Below are 16675 nucleotides of genomic sequence, written 5' to 3'. Positions count from 1 at the left end.
ACTTTTTAAAAGTGTTTGTATCTTCAAGGCTGGATAGAGTATAGCTAATGGGAAGTTTTTAATAAATTATTTGTTGAACAAATAAATAAATTAAAAGCCTCTAGAAATCATACATCCCAACACCCTCACTTTACAGATAAGAATCCCAATAGGCACAGAGATTTATCCAAGGTTACAGGCAGAAAAACAACCAGATTTTGAATGTCTGGACTCTTGGGCCATTGCCCTCTGACACTTCACCTTGGAGAGCTCATCATCCTTGAGCCTTAGACGATGTCACCAACAAAGCGCCCAGACCCCTTTGCCCACTCCCCACCTCTGTGCTGCATGGAGGGGCTGGGAGAAACTGAACCAGGAGTGTGGTCTGGTCTGTGGACCTGGTTCTGACCTTGGCCAGGTCACCATTCTTCCCGGAGCCCTTCCAACAAACTGCAGAATGAAGGCTGCAGGGCAGGGAAGCTCTGCTCTCCTTCTAGCTCCATATGTAGTGAGTTCATGGATCTGGGTTCCCTAGAGTCCTCAGATAGCGTTATAGTTGGGGAAAAACAGAAGCAGCTGGCTCTTTAAGGATGCTACAAGCCATGATGACAATTCAACTCAACTATATTGTATCAAGGGCTCATCTTACTCAAGGCTTTGCTTTTATTTTGGTCCCACAAGAATAATACCACCATATATTTTAACATAGGTTTGTGCTTTCACACACATAGTTATGTTTCATTTCTAACACAGAGAAATGAAGTTACTTGCTCAAAGACACAAGCAAACTGAGTCCAGAACACATCTTCTGACTCCAGGTCTAGTGTAGTTTCCACCACACTACATGCCTCCTCAAAAACAAGTTTACTCCATTCAGTGAACCAAGATCAAGAAGTATTTCTTTAATAAAATTATTTCTAGAATATCATGCAGCCATTCAAAGGATGACATAGGCCTATAGTGTTGACATAGAAAGATGTCCTTTATTAAGTGAAAAAAGCAGGTTAAGATTTTCATGTATAATGTAAAATATGCATGTATTTAAAAGTCTAGATGAATATTTAATAGATCATAATGGTGATTATTTCTAGAGACATGAGATGATGGGAAAACTTTTGCTTTGACCTTGATTCATACCTTTGTATTACTTGACATTTTTATAGGGAGCACAAATTACTTTTATAATCAGCAAATATGATAAAGAAATATTTCCTTAGAGGACACTAGATGGAGAGTGCCTGAGAAAATGAGAAGGCATTTCAGAGTGGCCTGGTAGGCTCACATTTAGCTACAACCCATGATGGGACCCCAGGACAACAGACAAAGGCTGAGAGCGAAAGGAGAGGTGCTGGGTGGGGGGCAGGCTTCTTGATATGGAAATGCATGTGAATGCGGAGGGAGCAGAGCTGGGGACTCACACAAAGAAGGCCTTGGCAGCAGAGTGGGTCATGTCTAGCAGAGGCCCCATCCAGAAAAGGGTCCCAGGCATCTCCTACCAACTCCTTCCCTTTGGGCAGGTTGGAGGAAGGAGCTCAGCTGGTATTGGGGGTTCAGGAGACCCAGACAGATAGGAAACAGGGATAAAGTGATGGGAGCCTGGGCACCTTAGGAGCACCTCATTGTGTGGGTGCAACCTTCTTGGAGGAAAATTTTGCACTTTTCAGCTTTATTAATATCTCTCATTGCACAGGATGTAGGAATTATTGTGTGCCAGCCTGCTAGACATGTCTACATGGTAAGAAAAAATTATACTCTTTGGACCAACAATTTGATTTTAAGAACTTGTCCCCCATAAATATTCAGAAAAGTGTACAAAGATATATATATGTTCAAGGATGTTGACTGAAGCAGAGCAATAGCTAACACTTACACGCCACACCTTAGGTACTAAGTGGTACCTGTGGTGGTTTGGAACTCGATGTACCCTAGAAAATCATGTTCTTGAAGCTAATTCATTCCTGGGTGTGAACCCATTGGAGGTGGGACCATTTTGATGAGGTTACTTCAGTTAAGGCATGACCCAAAGTGGTTCTTAATCCTCTTACTGGAGCCCTTCATATATGGGAACAAGAGAGAGCACCATGAAAGCCAGAAGCTGAAATCAGTGAAATCCAGAAGGGAAGGGACAGACTAGCAGACACCGGCATGTGCCTCTCCCCAGAGCCAGTCTTTGGGGAGAAAGCATCCCCTTGATGATGCCTTGATTTGGAAATTTTCCAACATTCAACCGTAAGTTAATAAATTCCCATTGTTCAAGCCAAACCATTTCATGGTATATTGCTTTCAGCAGTCTAGGAAACTAAAACAACCCTGTTCTAGGAACTTAACAAATATTGATTCATTTAACATTGAGGTAAGTGAAATGCTATTATGATTATCATTTTAGAGATAGAGAAACTGAGACACAAAAAGGTTAATTCACTTGCTCAACTTTCCAGTGCTACTAAGTAGTCTTGCTGGAATTTGAATATAATTCCAATTTACAATCACTGCGCTATACAATCTTTACTTAGTATTTTTTTTAATTATTTTTAAAAAGCCCCAATATCAAGTAAGTATCCACTGATAGAATATTGCTTAAATATATCATACTCCATTCAAATAATGGGGTATTATGTGCTTGTAAAAAGGAGCCAGGTTGATGCTGACATGAAAAGATTTCCAAGATATATGGCTAAGGCTAAGTGAGACAAACAAAGCATGGAATGGTATGCATAGAATGAACACATTTGTATAATATAAATGATGTATGGCATGAATGGACATGCATGGATAGTTTCTGGACACACCCACAAAGAAATGTAATTGTAGTTACCTCTGGGAAGTGATAGAAGTAAGGGGCAAAGAGGTGGGTTATATTTTTCAATTCTCGCCTTTGTTCACTTAAAAAAAATTTTACTTTTGTGATTAAAAAAAAGGAAAACCAGTTTTGTTTAAGGAGAAGAATAACATTTTTCTACTGCTTATACCTAAGTACTTAACTGTACCCCCTGGAACCCTCTCATTTCCTTCCATCCACTTCTCAGAAAACATCACAGAAAGATCCAGAAACTGAGAGTCCAAGTTCCAGGCACACATGTAACCATTTTCATGCACCCTTCTTGTTTGGTTCCTCTTGCAGTCCTACAAGATCAGCAGGGTGGGTTTTCTGTCATTCCCACTGCGTGGATGGGAAAGCTGAGTAGGGACTTGTCCTACGTCAGAAGAGTAGTTCAGACCTCAGTTCTTTGTCTCCAAACTGCCAAGGGCTAGCCACCTCTAAACCTTAGGAGGTGCTGACAAAAGGGCAGAGGAGGGCAGAAGGCCCTGAGTTCTGTGGCCCCAGGAGCTGGGGACAGGAAGCAGGGCTTCTTGACTTGAGCATCAGTTTCCAACCTTTGAGGTTACACAACCCTGCAAGACCCCTCCCCCACAAAAATCTCTTGGGTATCAACATATTGCATTCCCAATTTTTTTATTTGCCAAGTACATTAAAAATAAAAAGGCCAACTATTATCTGCTACCATCATTTGAATAAAAAAAAACTCAGAAAAAAACCCACAATAGTCTTTTAAATGCAGTAAATTTAGTTTTATGAAAAAAATTGCTATATTGTTCCATCTTTTCACATTTCATGCAGCCTGGAGAAAAGGCTGGTACCCAACTGTATTTGAGGACCTCTGGTCAATATTGGGTTGCAAAGTTATTCACGAGTCTATTGTTGGTGTTAATGAGTAAAGCAATATCATATGTGAATGCATTTTAAACAGTTTTGAGCAAATTGAAGTTTAGCCCTGTGGTGGGTAAAATAATGCACCCCCCTGCCCCCAGGAGGTCCGCATCCTAATTCTTAAACCTGAAAATCTGTGATGCTAAATGGCAAGCGGGAATTAAGGGTGCAGATGGAATTAAGGTTGCTAATCAGCTGAGTTTAAAATAGGGAGATTATTCTGGATTGTCAGAGTGGGACCAGTAAAATCACCAAGGTTCTTAAATGGGAGGAAAGAAGGGAGAAGCATCAGCAATGGAGAGGGCGTTGTGCTGGCTCCACAGGCCAAGGAATGTGGACTGCCTCTGGAAGCTGGAAAACGTAAGCAAATAGATTTCCCCCTAGAATCTCCAAAAGGAACACCATCTTGCCAGCACCTTGATCTTAGCCTACTGAGCCCATTTCTGACTTCTGTCCTCAAGAGCTGTAAGATAATAAATTCGAGTTGTGTTAAGCCACCGGATTAGTTGTATTTTGTTAGAGCAGCCATAGGAAACTGGTAACAGAATTCATGCAGCCTGGAGAAAAGTATGGCATCCTCCAGCATTGAGGGCATCTGATCAATAGCAGTTGCAAGGTCATTTACAAGTATTTTGTTTCTGATACTGGCTAAAGTGAAACACCTGAATGAGTTTTAAACACTTTTGAGCCATGTCAAGTTTCTCTCTATAGCACTGTTACTTTCTGAATTTTGCTTCCCTGAGTGGGAGAGGAAAAGGTGGGGTAGCAGTTGGGGCTGAAAATCTTGCATAAATCGCATCTTTTTTTTTCTTCTTTTTACTGAGCACTTGTGTGCATAGCACTGTCCTTGGAGCTTTCTGTGCAAATCACCTTTACTCCTCAGATAAACCTGTGAGGGAGACACTGGTCTTCCCTGCGCCCCTGGTCAGCTACGGTGAGGACCTCGGTCCAGCACACGGGTTCTGAGGCTGCGTGAAGACCCCAGGCCTCCTGTGTCCTGGCCACCATGCTCTGCCACTCAAACCATGGCAGTCTTTTCCCAACTTAGTTAAACAAACAAAAACAATAATTTCAACTGAAAGACATTTCTCAATTTAACTTTTTCTCTCATCCATTTAGCTTAAACTTGTGTATTTGGCTACCATTTATTGAGTGTGTACTAGATTCTGAGGACTTATTGATTCCTCACTCCAGTATTAATAGTTCCTTTTACAGATGGGGAAACCAAAATCAGGCAAGCAAGGCTAGTGGGTAGTTCAAAATCCAACAGCTAATAAATGGTCGGATATTTAGGGATCTGAGGTCTCCGTGACTCCACAGGCGGATGAGACCCTAAATTATATATGTATTCCTTTAAGCTTGAAAAACTTAATGCTTTGGCGGTGTTCTCTGCAAACCCCTTGACTTCCAAGCGCTGACTGCCGGTATGAAGAGCGCTGTTTGGAAGTCCCTTTTTTGGTTTACAGCTGTCTTCCATAATCAGATGTTTTAGCAGGTCTGAGACAATCCGACTCTCCTCCCGGTGCCCTTGGGGTATCCTCTGGAGACTGTGGACGCTTAAAGCAAATCAGGGATTGGCGAACAAAGCCTCCTAACGTGGGCGAGTCACGGCTAAGGCTTGCCCGCAGAAGGAAACCGAGTGCCAAGTCTGAGGGAATTCAAAGGGCTTTCCTTCCTCTCCTGCCTTCCTCCCCCCGAAACGTGGCTGTGCTCCCGAGGGGCAAAGTCATGGTTGTTCCACCACGTTAATGGGGACGGATCCTGGGAGCAATAAAGGCCAGAGAATGGAGGTGCCGAGAGAGGCTTTTGTGTCTCCAGGACTCCAGCCCCTTTGATGGGACAGATGTTTGGCCCAGGCCCCCCCTCCCAGACAAAGTCCAACCTCCTTAAACAGCAGGAAGCCTTCCTAGGTGGCAGTGAACAGCCACACGCTGCTCTTCTGTCATCAAGACGGGCTGCCTGAAGACTCCAGAGCTGGGTTCTGTGACACGGGGTCACCTTGGAGGCTTTGATTAATGGTTGACCTTCGGACAGGCTGGCCTTTGACCTTGGCAGCCTGTCTCCTGACCATCTTTTCTCCAGGTTGGGAGGCCCTTCCGTTAGCTCCAATGAGCATCCCAGTGTGACCCCAAGCAGAGCTTCGGGGAGACCCTCCTGGCTCAAACGCAGCAGGAAGGCTTGAATGGATGTCCTTTCCTGAACCACAGCATCTCACGCTGCTCTGTTGACAACGGTGGGTAGGTCCGGTACCCCTTCCAAGGATAAGTCTTTGTCAACATCTGCCAGAGAGTCCATACCCTGAACACCACGATCTTCCTCTAGAAGCTCCTAAAGCAGATTTAGGAGAGGGACTCCTTCCAGAAACTCCCTCCTTATAAGACGAGTTGATCTTGGGGTTCAAACTGGCTGTGTCTGTGCATGTTTGTGTAGGTATCTGTGTGTATGAGCAAAACACATGACAACACATATAAAGACACCGTGAACTGAGAATTCTTGTAGCTCTGGGAACCCCCATCTCGTGGAAGCCCGGTGAGGAGGCCCCGCCCCCAGCACCCCCCACCCCCACCCCGCACCCCCGCCGTCGGGCAGCCTCGGAAGCATTGGAGCCGCGCTCCAGCCCAGGGCCTCGCCCGGCCCGCCGGCAGGTGGCGCTGTGTTGCTTTCCTACTGCGGAGCTTTGGTTTTCTGCAGGCCACAGGCTGGAGGTGGGGAGGCTGATTTGAACAGAGCCTGTGGCCAATTTCCCTGATTTGAAATCTTACTCTCTTCTGTCATTTCCGTCAAATGAGCGCAGAGATGTTCATCAGATGACAGTCCTGTAAACAAGCCAAAGCTCTTCTGTTAATCCCATCTCAGGTTGGGTTTGAAAGGGGTGTTTCCAAACAAGGAGCAGATTTCATCTGTCAGAGTTACACTCAAGCTGACCCCTTGGCTCTCAAAAGGAGAGAGGGAAAACACTCTAAAACCCTCCGCCACGTCGGAAGCGGCTGGGAAAGGGCTGTGAAGGAGACTCGGGTGCTCGCTGAGCCTGGAGGTGCATAGACTGCCCATTCTCCGGGAAGCTCCAGGCTTAGCTGAGTGAACCCCAGAGGGTCACACCTCTCCAGGCTCTGTGGATTCATCTGACCCTGGTCCGAGGCGGCCCCCTTCTTGCCACTCCTGTTGTGGCTATCTAAGGAGCCAAGTGCTGGAGAGCTCAGAGCTCTGTGGACCTTTGCAGATCAAAAGAGCCACTTGTCGGCCGATCCACGGAAGGATGGTCCAGGATGGTGACTCGGAGCTGGAAGGGCCCCCGTTTTCTAGTTGAGGAAACTGAGGCCCAGAAAGGGTCAGAGCCAGAGCCAAAACTGGTTCTCAGAATGCCCTGACCAGGACAGTTGCCACAGCAGCAGGACATACTTTTAACCCCAAGGCACAGTAGGGATACTAAAGCTTTGGACTTGGTTTGAATCCCAGCTCTTTACTGTACTATCTTTTGACCCTGGGAAAGTTACTAAATATTCCTGAGCCCAGGTTCTATCTGGAAAATTTGGAACGACAATAGAGTCTTCATCATACGGTTGTGGTGAAGAATAACTGGATAATGTACACATAGAGGGTGTCCAATGTACATTAATCTACCCTTTCTTGTTATTATTTTTAACCCCAACCAGAGAAGCTGCTTTCATGTCAGCGCTGACACAACGGGGCGCACACAGCCACCATGAGAATCAAACCGGCCTGTGTAACTCTCCTGCTCTCAGACCACAAAGTACTTAGGCCCTGCCTTGTTGATATAAAGAATTTGTCTTTTCTGTCCTTTTAGATCTGGAAACAAAGTCAGCCTGAGGCACAAGTAGGCATCCACATAACAGGTTTAAGGGAATCTTGGAAGGTTCCACATTCCCAAATCTATCTTCTAAAACTCATCCCTTGGCAGTGCCACATGGCCTAAATTCTCCAAGTTAAATGCTCTGGTTTCATATGCTTTTATTCGTTAAAAACAAAAAGAAAATAAAATACTCCTAAAAGTGATATCTGTCACTGATTTAGTTTTCCAGCTGCTAAAACAAACACCATACAAGGGCTTGGCTAAAATCTACTGGCTTGCAGTTTTGAGGCTAGGGGAATCCAAAATCAAGCTGCCAACAGACGATGCTTTCTCCCTGAAGACTGGTGTTCTGGGGCTGCAGGTGATCCTTGGTTCTTGGCTTTTCTGTCACGTGGCAAAGCACAAGGCAGCGTCTTCTCACTTCTCTTCCAGATTCTGTTGCCTTCCAGCTTCTTCCCATGACTTTCTGTGCTTATAAAGGACTCCAGTAACAGGGTTAAGACCATGCTGCTTCAGTGGGACCACACCTTAACTGGAATAACCTCATCCAGAGGTCCTGTTTATGATGCATCCACACCCACAGGAATGTGTTACATTTCAGAACAGTTCTCCGGGGTGCGTGGTTCCAAATCACCACAGTCATTAACAGCTTGCTATGAATTTTTTTCACTCAGATTGCTTTCTTGCTAATATCTGCTATAAGAAAATAGGCATTTTTTTCATGGAAATGAGGAAAGAATTGGAAAGGAAGGGAAGTAATCTTTGAACGAGTTAAGGGAGTGTCTCAAGAAGCTTGAGCAGCTAGAAGTATCAGGAGAGCAGTGGGGAAGAAGGAGAGGAGGCACCACCAGGAAATGCAGAAATCCAGAAAGAGACAAGAGAGCATTGAAATTAATGTTGTCTACCTTGAAGTTTAGCTCAGCAGGGGCACTGTAGGTGAGATGGCTCAGGGGCCCTAAAAGACTCTACTGACCCCCAAAGCAGTGCTTGAAGGGCCTGGGGAAATGCCCAGTCTTCTGGGTCTCTTTCTCAGAGACCTATTCAGAGAGACCTTAAAGTGAATTTAAACACTTCTTATCTCAGCAAGGCATCATTCCTGATGGCTGAGTTGGAAGGAGACTTGAATTTAAGTCACATCTACTGAGTAACTACTCTATGCCAGGCTAAGATGTTGAGTAAGACCCTCAAGAAGATCCCAGTCTAGAGTGGAAGATAAATTCTATACACATGTCACTACACTCCCTTAAAGTGAACTTCTGCCCATGACATACATGACCTAACCCCACCTCCTACTCCAGCCTCATCTCCTAGCCCATCTTCTCTCTACCTTCCAATTACCTTGGCCTTGTCCTGCCTCCCAGACTTCTCAAGCCCATTTCTACTTTGGAGCCTTTACAGCCACTCTCTCCATAGGTATGCTTCTCTCCCTACTCTTTATAGACTTGGAGGTTTGTTCTAGTTTGCAAGCTGCTGGAATGCAATAGACCTGAAATGGAATGGCGTTTCTTTTTTTCTTTCTTTCTTTCTTTTTTTTTTTTTTGGTGCATGGTCTGGGAATCGAACCCGGGTCTCCTGCATGGAAGGCGAGCATTCTACCACTGAACCACTCATGCACCCACAGAATGGCTTTTAAAAAGGGAAATTTATGAAGTGGAAAGTTTACAGTTCTAGGGCTGTGAAAATGTCCAAATTAAGGCATCTAGGGAAGATACCTCAGTTCAAGAAGGCTAATGACCTTCAGGATTTCTCTCTCAGCTAGAAAGGCACATGGCGATGTCTGCTAACTTTCTCTCTAGGACTCTTCAGTGACTTCCTCGAGGCTCTGATGGTTCTGTTGGTTCTCTTGGCTCTGGTGGTTTTGATGCTTTTTCCAAAATGGTTCCCTCTTAGAGGGCTCCAGTAAGCAACCCCACCATGAATGGGTGGAGACACATCTCCGTGGAAACTATCTAATCAAAGTTAGCACCCACAATTGGGTGGGTCATATTTCCATGGAAACAATAAAAAAAAAAAAAAAACCTGCCCAGCAATATTGAATGAGGATTAAAGGACGTGGCTTTTCTGGGGCACACAACAGATTCAAACTGGCACACTACTTTTCATCATTAAGATGTCACCTCCAAGGTCACCTCCTCAGAAGTGGCCTTTCTTAACTCCCAAATCTAACCCCCCTCACCAGTCTCCCAACCAGTCCCTCCCTCTGACATTACTTAACTCTAAATATAAGCTCTATAAGAGCAGGGTACTGTTTTCTCTCCACAGTTGCCTTCTAGCAAACAATGACATGATAACATGAGGCTTAGGAAGCCAGCCATAAATATTTGTTTCTGAAACGATGGATTCCTCTCCCTCTCTCCACTTTTTTCATCTGCTGTCTCCTCTTTCCTGTCTTTTTTCTTTGCCTAACATATGCTCAGATATCCAAGTCTCAGCCATAATATAAGTGGAAAATATATTGTTTTCCCTAAAGTTTGATACCTTTTCTAGCTGCCACTGTATCACCTTTTCTTTCTTTTACATCCGAACTCCTTTGAAGGGTCATCTTCAATGACTCCATTTCCTGCCCCATCTCTCACTCAGCCTTAGCACCTCACAATAGGGCATCTCCCCTCACCTCTTGGCTGGGAAGATTCTCATGAGTGGGCTGTCCCCAACAACCACACAGGTGGTGCCCCATTCAACTCCAGGGGTCACCGCTTCCCGTGACTATGGTGTGGGTGGCTCCCCCTGGAGGTGTGCACTGTACATCTTTCACAATTGTACCTTGCTGGGGAGCCATCTTAATCACCACTTCCTTTCCTTGGTCTTCACCTCCCTTGATCTTGTGGCAGCACAACACTGTGGATTCTCTCCTCCCTTGAGGATGCTCTATGTACTCCAAGTTCCCCTCCTACTTTTTGACTTCACCTTCCCAGTCTCCCTTGCTCACTCTCCTTGCTACGGGCTCTCACACAACTATGGGCGTTCTTCCAGGCTCCCCCTGGGTGCCACACAGCCTGCCTCCGCAATCACCTCCACTCCCGTGGTACCCCTCTCATCTTTACCCTAATGACCTGCCTCTTCCTGCTCACCTGCTGACTGGCCACCTCCACTTGGCATGAAGTGGACTCCAAAGACCAACTCTACCATCAAGCCCAAACTACCCAGGGCTTTACTTGATCTGGACCAGGATTTGGGCCATGGTAGTGGGAATGTACCAAGAGACATGGCACCAGGGAATGATCCAGGTCAGGCCGTTCCTGACAGAATCCTTCCACAGCTGGCACCCATGCCCAGCTCATGAATAAGCAAAACAGTTCTCCATGCTAAAGATTATGAGGTGAAAGGGCGAGGAAAAGAACCCAGCCGAAACTGTCTCTGATTGGAGGAAGACAGCTTTATGCCAGGAACTTCTCAGGTCACTGATACTGTTCACTGAGGAGAGAAACTGTCCATAAGGGAATTGAGGGGAGCCAGCTCTGACAGGTACAGAATAAAGAGTTGGCAGGGAGAAGGGGGAAAACCTGACAGCAGCCTGACCTGGTAGTCGGTCTTCTATTTACACTTGACTTCCAATGTGGATGGCAGCACGAATCAACACAAAGGGAAGGAGAGGGAAGGGATGGGAAAGGACGAGAAGGGAGGGGAAGGGAGGGGATGGAAGGGAAGGGGTAGAGGCCCTGCACCTGCACGCTGTGAAGAAATAACACACCTCTGGGCCCTGCTGCCTCTTCCTGGATGAAGGCTGCCCAAATCTAACCAACGCATGACCCTTAACCTGCCTATCGGTGGCCTCATATAGGATCAGGAAAATTGTTTCCCAGAGACAATGAGGCAGTCTCAGCTGGCTCAGCTGAGCTTCCTATCTCAGCTCCTTTCATGGAAGTCAAACCCTTTGCTGCATTTACAGGTGTTGGGGATTGAATCATGAACCCCACAAAAGGCATGTTCAGGTCCCCACCCCCACCCCGGTCCTGTGTGGACCCCCTGGAAATAAGACCTCTTGGAGATGTGACTTCAGTTTCAGTTCAGTTGTGGTCTAATTGGACCAGGTTGTATTTTTAATCCAGGTTACTGGAGTCCTTTGTAAGCAGAATGAACTTCAGACAGAGGGAAAGAGAAGCCACAGGGAGCATCCAGAAGCCTGAAGTCAGCACAACCCAGAAGAAAATGGAAAAGTCGCCACCATGTGCATTGCGTGTGATGGAAAAGCCAGGGAACCCCAAAGATTGCCAGCCACTCAGAAGATGAAACCCCCAGAAGGAAACAAGCCTTCTTACCTCTGAAACCACGAGCCAATAAATTCCTGTTGTTAAGCCAACCCATTGTATGGTGTTTGTTTTAGCAGCCAGGAAACTAAAACAACGAGTCTATGGAGGACTGAAAGGAAGTCTTTGATACACTTTATTTTCCTTGGTATTTGGGGACTTGTTTTGGTTTTCATTTGACCCTCTCCAAAGATGGTGCAATTTCCCAGAGTTTGCCTTTTCTATCAGAGCACTGTTTGGACCCGGAGATTCAACTTTTGCCCCACCTGTGCCGGGGCAGATGTCCAGCCCTGACAGAAGTGCACTTTCTGCCACACAGCAGCTGGTCTCACCCCTCAATGAGTGGCCCAAGCCCAGGTATCCCCGTGAGAGGGAGGATGGCTTATTGGGGCTGAGATCACTCTCCATTCAGAGAAGAGGACAGCCAGCACCTTTAGCACAGTGCTACTCCAAATAAGGCCCTCGGACTGTGCCACAGAGAGCTTATTAGTGGACCACATAATAGGTACAAAAAATTAAGGGTCAACGATTAGAGACTTTTACAGCAATTGAACATTGCTGGAACATCCAAGGGCAAGATTCACGGACTTGTGTCATTGAATAGGGCTTGACCAGTTTGGGTGTTGGAGAATTTGCATATTAAGTTGCACATGGCATGAGCTGCTATTAGTCATGTCCAGTAGGACCACATTATTGTTTGGAAATTTAAAACTCTGATCCATCACCATAAACAGTTTGAGAAGCACTGCTTTAGCATATTAAAGTCTCTAAGAAATTCCCCTACAAAGAACCTGTTTACCATTGGTAAATCCAATGTTCCCCAAGCTTATTTAACGGTGAACCCCTTCTGGAGTGGAGAGAGAAACTACAAGCCTACCAAAGAACTGGGGTTCCTCCAAACACACTTTGGAGCAGACAGCCTAAATGGGAGAATGAGCCAGTGGGGAATCCCTTTGTCCAGAGTCTCTGAACATTTTCCAGACTCTAAGTCCCACCTGGCTAGATGAGTCAGGGCCTTAGGTGATGACTGCGTTTGGATTAACTGGAATAATTTAACAACTGCTCCTGGGCACTTGGTGCCTTGGAGGGCTTCCTTTTCTGCTCTCGGGGGCCCAAATTTCACCCAGGGAGGGGCTGCCAGCACCACCAGCCCATTATTTCAAGCCTCTGCTTTTAATTAAATTACAAAATGCCGCATCGGAGGCAACAACAGCACAACAAGGCCAGGTAAGTTGGTCACTGAGGGAGAGGCATTAACGTCTTCGTGCCACGAGGGGCCCATTTACTACCACCTGGACCTGGACCAGGTCTCCTGGGATCCAGGAGTCAGAAAACTTCTCACTTTCCCACCTCAGTCTTCTGTGCACTAGAAGGAGCGATTTGTACATGCACATCTTAAGCCCTACATTTGCTACCTTGAGTGCCAAGGTATATAAAAACTTAATTTTTCTTTCCTTATAGTTAGTGATGTTCTGGTAGGTGTTTCTGGGGGCCGAAAGCCCTGTTTTGTGGAGTTTGCCACTTTCTCTGGTGTAAATAACTCCCACCGTGGCCTATGTCAAGCCACCATCCTGAGGCCGCTGACTACAGACATGGGAAGAGACGCACACAACTGGGTCTCAGGAAGCCTTGAAAGCCAAGCTGGCTCTGGCACGCTCTTACTTTAAAAAGTCTGCTCCTTTCTTCGTAATATGGCTTGATATTTTTTAACCATAGAATGTTTAGGTAGGAGAGGACCTCAGAGATAATTTAGCCTAAACTTCCTCATTTGACAGATGAGATGACAGGCTCAGAGAAGTGCAGTGCCTCGCCCAAGGTAACCCAGAAGTTTAATGGCAGGTGGAACTCAAATCCAGAGTTTCTTGCTCTTTCATTTATACTATGCTCTTCTTTAAACAAATGGTCTTATTTGATTCTCAAAATACCCAGGCAAGAATTATTGCATTTGTTTAATAGAAGAGGAAATTAATAAAAGGGTTAAGAATTACCCAAGCCCAGAGAGCTAATAAGAGTGTCCCCATCTGTCTGACTTCCAGATCTTTCCATTCTATTTGAAACTTCTCCATATTTCTTTTGACTAACAGACCCACCAGTGAGAAATGCTCTTCTCTGATTACTCAGCTCCTAAAGATTCTTGACCAGCAAAAGTCATGGATGGGTAGATTTCTTCGTTGATTTCCAGCCTGTTGCTTATTGTCTCCATCCTGAGCGTTGTCTAGTGCTGGCTTTGAAGATGTATCCATGACTTGAGTTAGGAAAAATGCTGGGCTGCTGTAATAAAGAGAACCCCTTGTTTTAGTTTCCTAACTGCTAAAACAAATACCATACAATCAGTTAGTTTAACTAATGGAATTTATTAGCTCATGATCTTGAGAGTGGGAGAATCCCAGATTGAGGTGTCAGGAGGCAGTGCTTTCTCCTCACTGGCCGTGGCATTCTGGGACTGGCTACTGGCAACCCTTAGTCCTTGGCTTTTCTGTCACGAGGCAATGCATGTGACAGCATCTACTCCTTCTCTTCTGGGTTGTGTTGACTTCCAGCTTCTGGCTGCTTCCTGTGACTTCTTTTCCACGTCCAATTTCCCTCACTTCCAAGGACTTCAGCCGTATTAGACTAAGGCCTGCCCTCATTCACTTTGGGCACACCTTAACTAATAACATCTTCAAAATCCTAATTACAAATGGGTTCACACCCTAGCACCAGGGGTTGGGGCCCAAACGTGCCTTTTGTGGGGGGCATGAGTCAGTCCTCAACACTTCCCATTCAGCAGTGTAAACAATATTGAAGTTTATTTCTCTCTTGCTAAAAGTTCAAGTAGAGAAGTTAGGCGTTTAATTGGCTCGATTTTAAGGGCCCAGTTCCTTTTACCTTATTGCTCTTGTTCAATATAAGGTTCAACATAAGGCTTCTATCTCATGGCCCAGGATGGCTGCTCCATCTCCTGCTATCACAACCACATTCCAAACGGGGAAAAGAAGGAAGTGGTGGAAGATAGGTCATGCTGCTTCTCTTTAATTGCATTACCCAGAAGTTGCCTATATCACTTTTGTTCACATCCCATTGGCAAGAAAAGGATCACATGGCTACAGTAGCAGCAAAGGAGGCTGGGAAATACAGTTTTTAGCTTAGCAGCTATATCCTCAGCAAAAATTTGAGGGCTGTCGCAAAAGAAGAAGAGGAGAATGCATAATTGAGAAATAATTAGCAGCCTCTTCTATTGCGGCTGAGATGCTGGAATTAGAGGAAGCGGTGAGGATGGGAAGAAGGAAGGAGCACCAGGCAGAATATGAGAGCAGCCACCCATCTGCAGAAGATCCTAGTATCATGAGAAGAATTTCAATCAGCCTGTGCCCTCTTCAGCATCAAAGATTATACCACTCAAGGATGCCTGCATTATTTAGGAAGTTTCACTCGAGGATGCCTGCATTATTTAGGAAGTTAGGTGTTAGTTTTTTAAAAATTACTTTTGATGAAGTCATCAGAGGCTTTTCTCATGTCTCTGTGGATCCCTGTATGTGGCATCATCTTCTTCAGTTCCACTGCTCAGGACTGTAAGTGATAATGCCTCTAGAGGCAGAGATCAGGCAGGGACCTCCATGTTCTAACTTCAGTTTTATAGACTAAGTTGAGATATAAATAAAAATTGTATATCATTTTCCATGTCTTCTGGAGGGCACGTATTGCCTGTGTGTTTTCTGCTCACCTCCACACCCACCCCTGCTTCTAGCCACTTTTAATAAAGCCATAACTAGGGGTCTAGTTATAAAAGATCTGGCAAAATGGAAACCAGAATAAGAGGGAGCACAACTTTCTTGAGCCTCAGCAATGATCTATTGTGTTGCCTAATTAAAGTGACTACATCTCTTGGGGCATCCAATTTCCTGCTTGAATGATGAGACTCTATACCTGCCACCATCTAAGCTAAAGAGTGAGGACTCGGGTGAGAGTTCCCACATGCTTTTGGGGGGAAAAAGTAAAGTCACGATTCAGCATCTCCAAGAGGAGTTATTTGGGTATAAGCTTTGAATTGCCTAATACTTTTAGATGCTCTTGAGACCCAAGAATTGAGTTTCAGAAAACCTGCCTCTTTCCTGCTTTTGATTCTCTTGGGTTTTGCAAATCTGCCCAGAGCATATGGGTTTACTGCAGGGAGGGCAGTTTGGAAGATTTGAGTGGTCCCCAAAGAAAATAGAATCTGAGTGCAAGAAAAGCCACATGTAGGTAGATCACAGATGTCAAGACACCTTTTGCAGGTTATCTATTCTCTCCTGCTATGCTCCTTGAAAAAATCATGTTTGAACCATCTCTGCATCCCCCACATTCTCTAACAAACTACCTAGCAAAAAAGGCGGAGGCATGCTTTTGGGTGGATCAGTGACAGCTTTATCTCTCCTTGAGGTCTGATTTTACCTTTTGCATTTCTTCCTTAACAGTGTTGAACTTTACTTGAGCCCCGTACTCCTGGAAAACAGTGACACACACAACCCTCCTTCATCACCCCATTTTCTATTCCAGAAAATGGCTTATTGCAAAGAATCTCCTTTTCCCATACAACTTAAATCAGACTTCTTTGTTTATCTATGACGAGACCAGACCTAGACCTTCCATATTCCCATTTCTTGTCCCCACTAACTAACCTAGACAAACTGTCCACTAACATGGCTGGGCCAAATTTTAGTCAAGCTTCTCTCTTTTCCCCAAGCCCTGGAACTCTGTTCTGCCCTAGAGTTTTGGAAAATGGAACACCCCCTTCTGAATGGCCTCTCCTAAGAATCAACTCACCTTAGGGAATAGCATTTGCTGAGCGATTGTCTGATAATGCAACATACTCATCCTACTCCCTGCATCCGGTTCTTTCTAGACTTGCTTACTACCCCCCTAGAAATGTAAATTCCTATTTGCCTGACCTTTGCGACACTTGCAGATCTC

The sequence above is a fragment of the Tamandua tetradactyla genome, chromosome 8 (assembly GCF_023851605.1).
Source record: "Tamandua tetradactyla isolate mTamTet1 chromosome 8, mTamTet1.pri, whole genome shotgun sequence".
NCBI classification, from domain to species: domain Eukaryota; kingdom Metazoa; phylum Chordata; class Mammalia; order Pilosa; family Myrmecophagidae; genus Tamandua; species Tamandua tetradactyla.
This window is presented reverse-complemented; position numbering follows the sequence as displayed.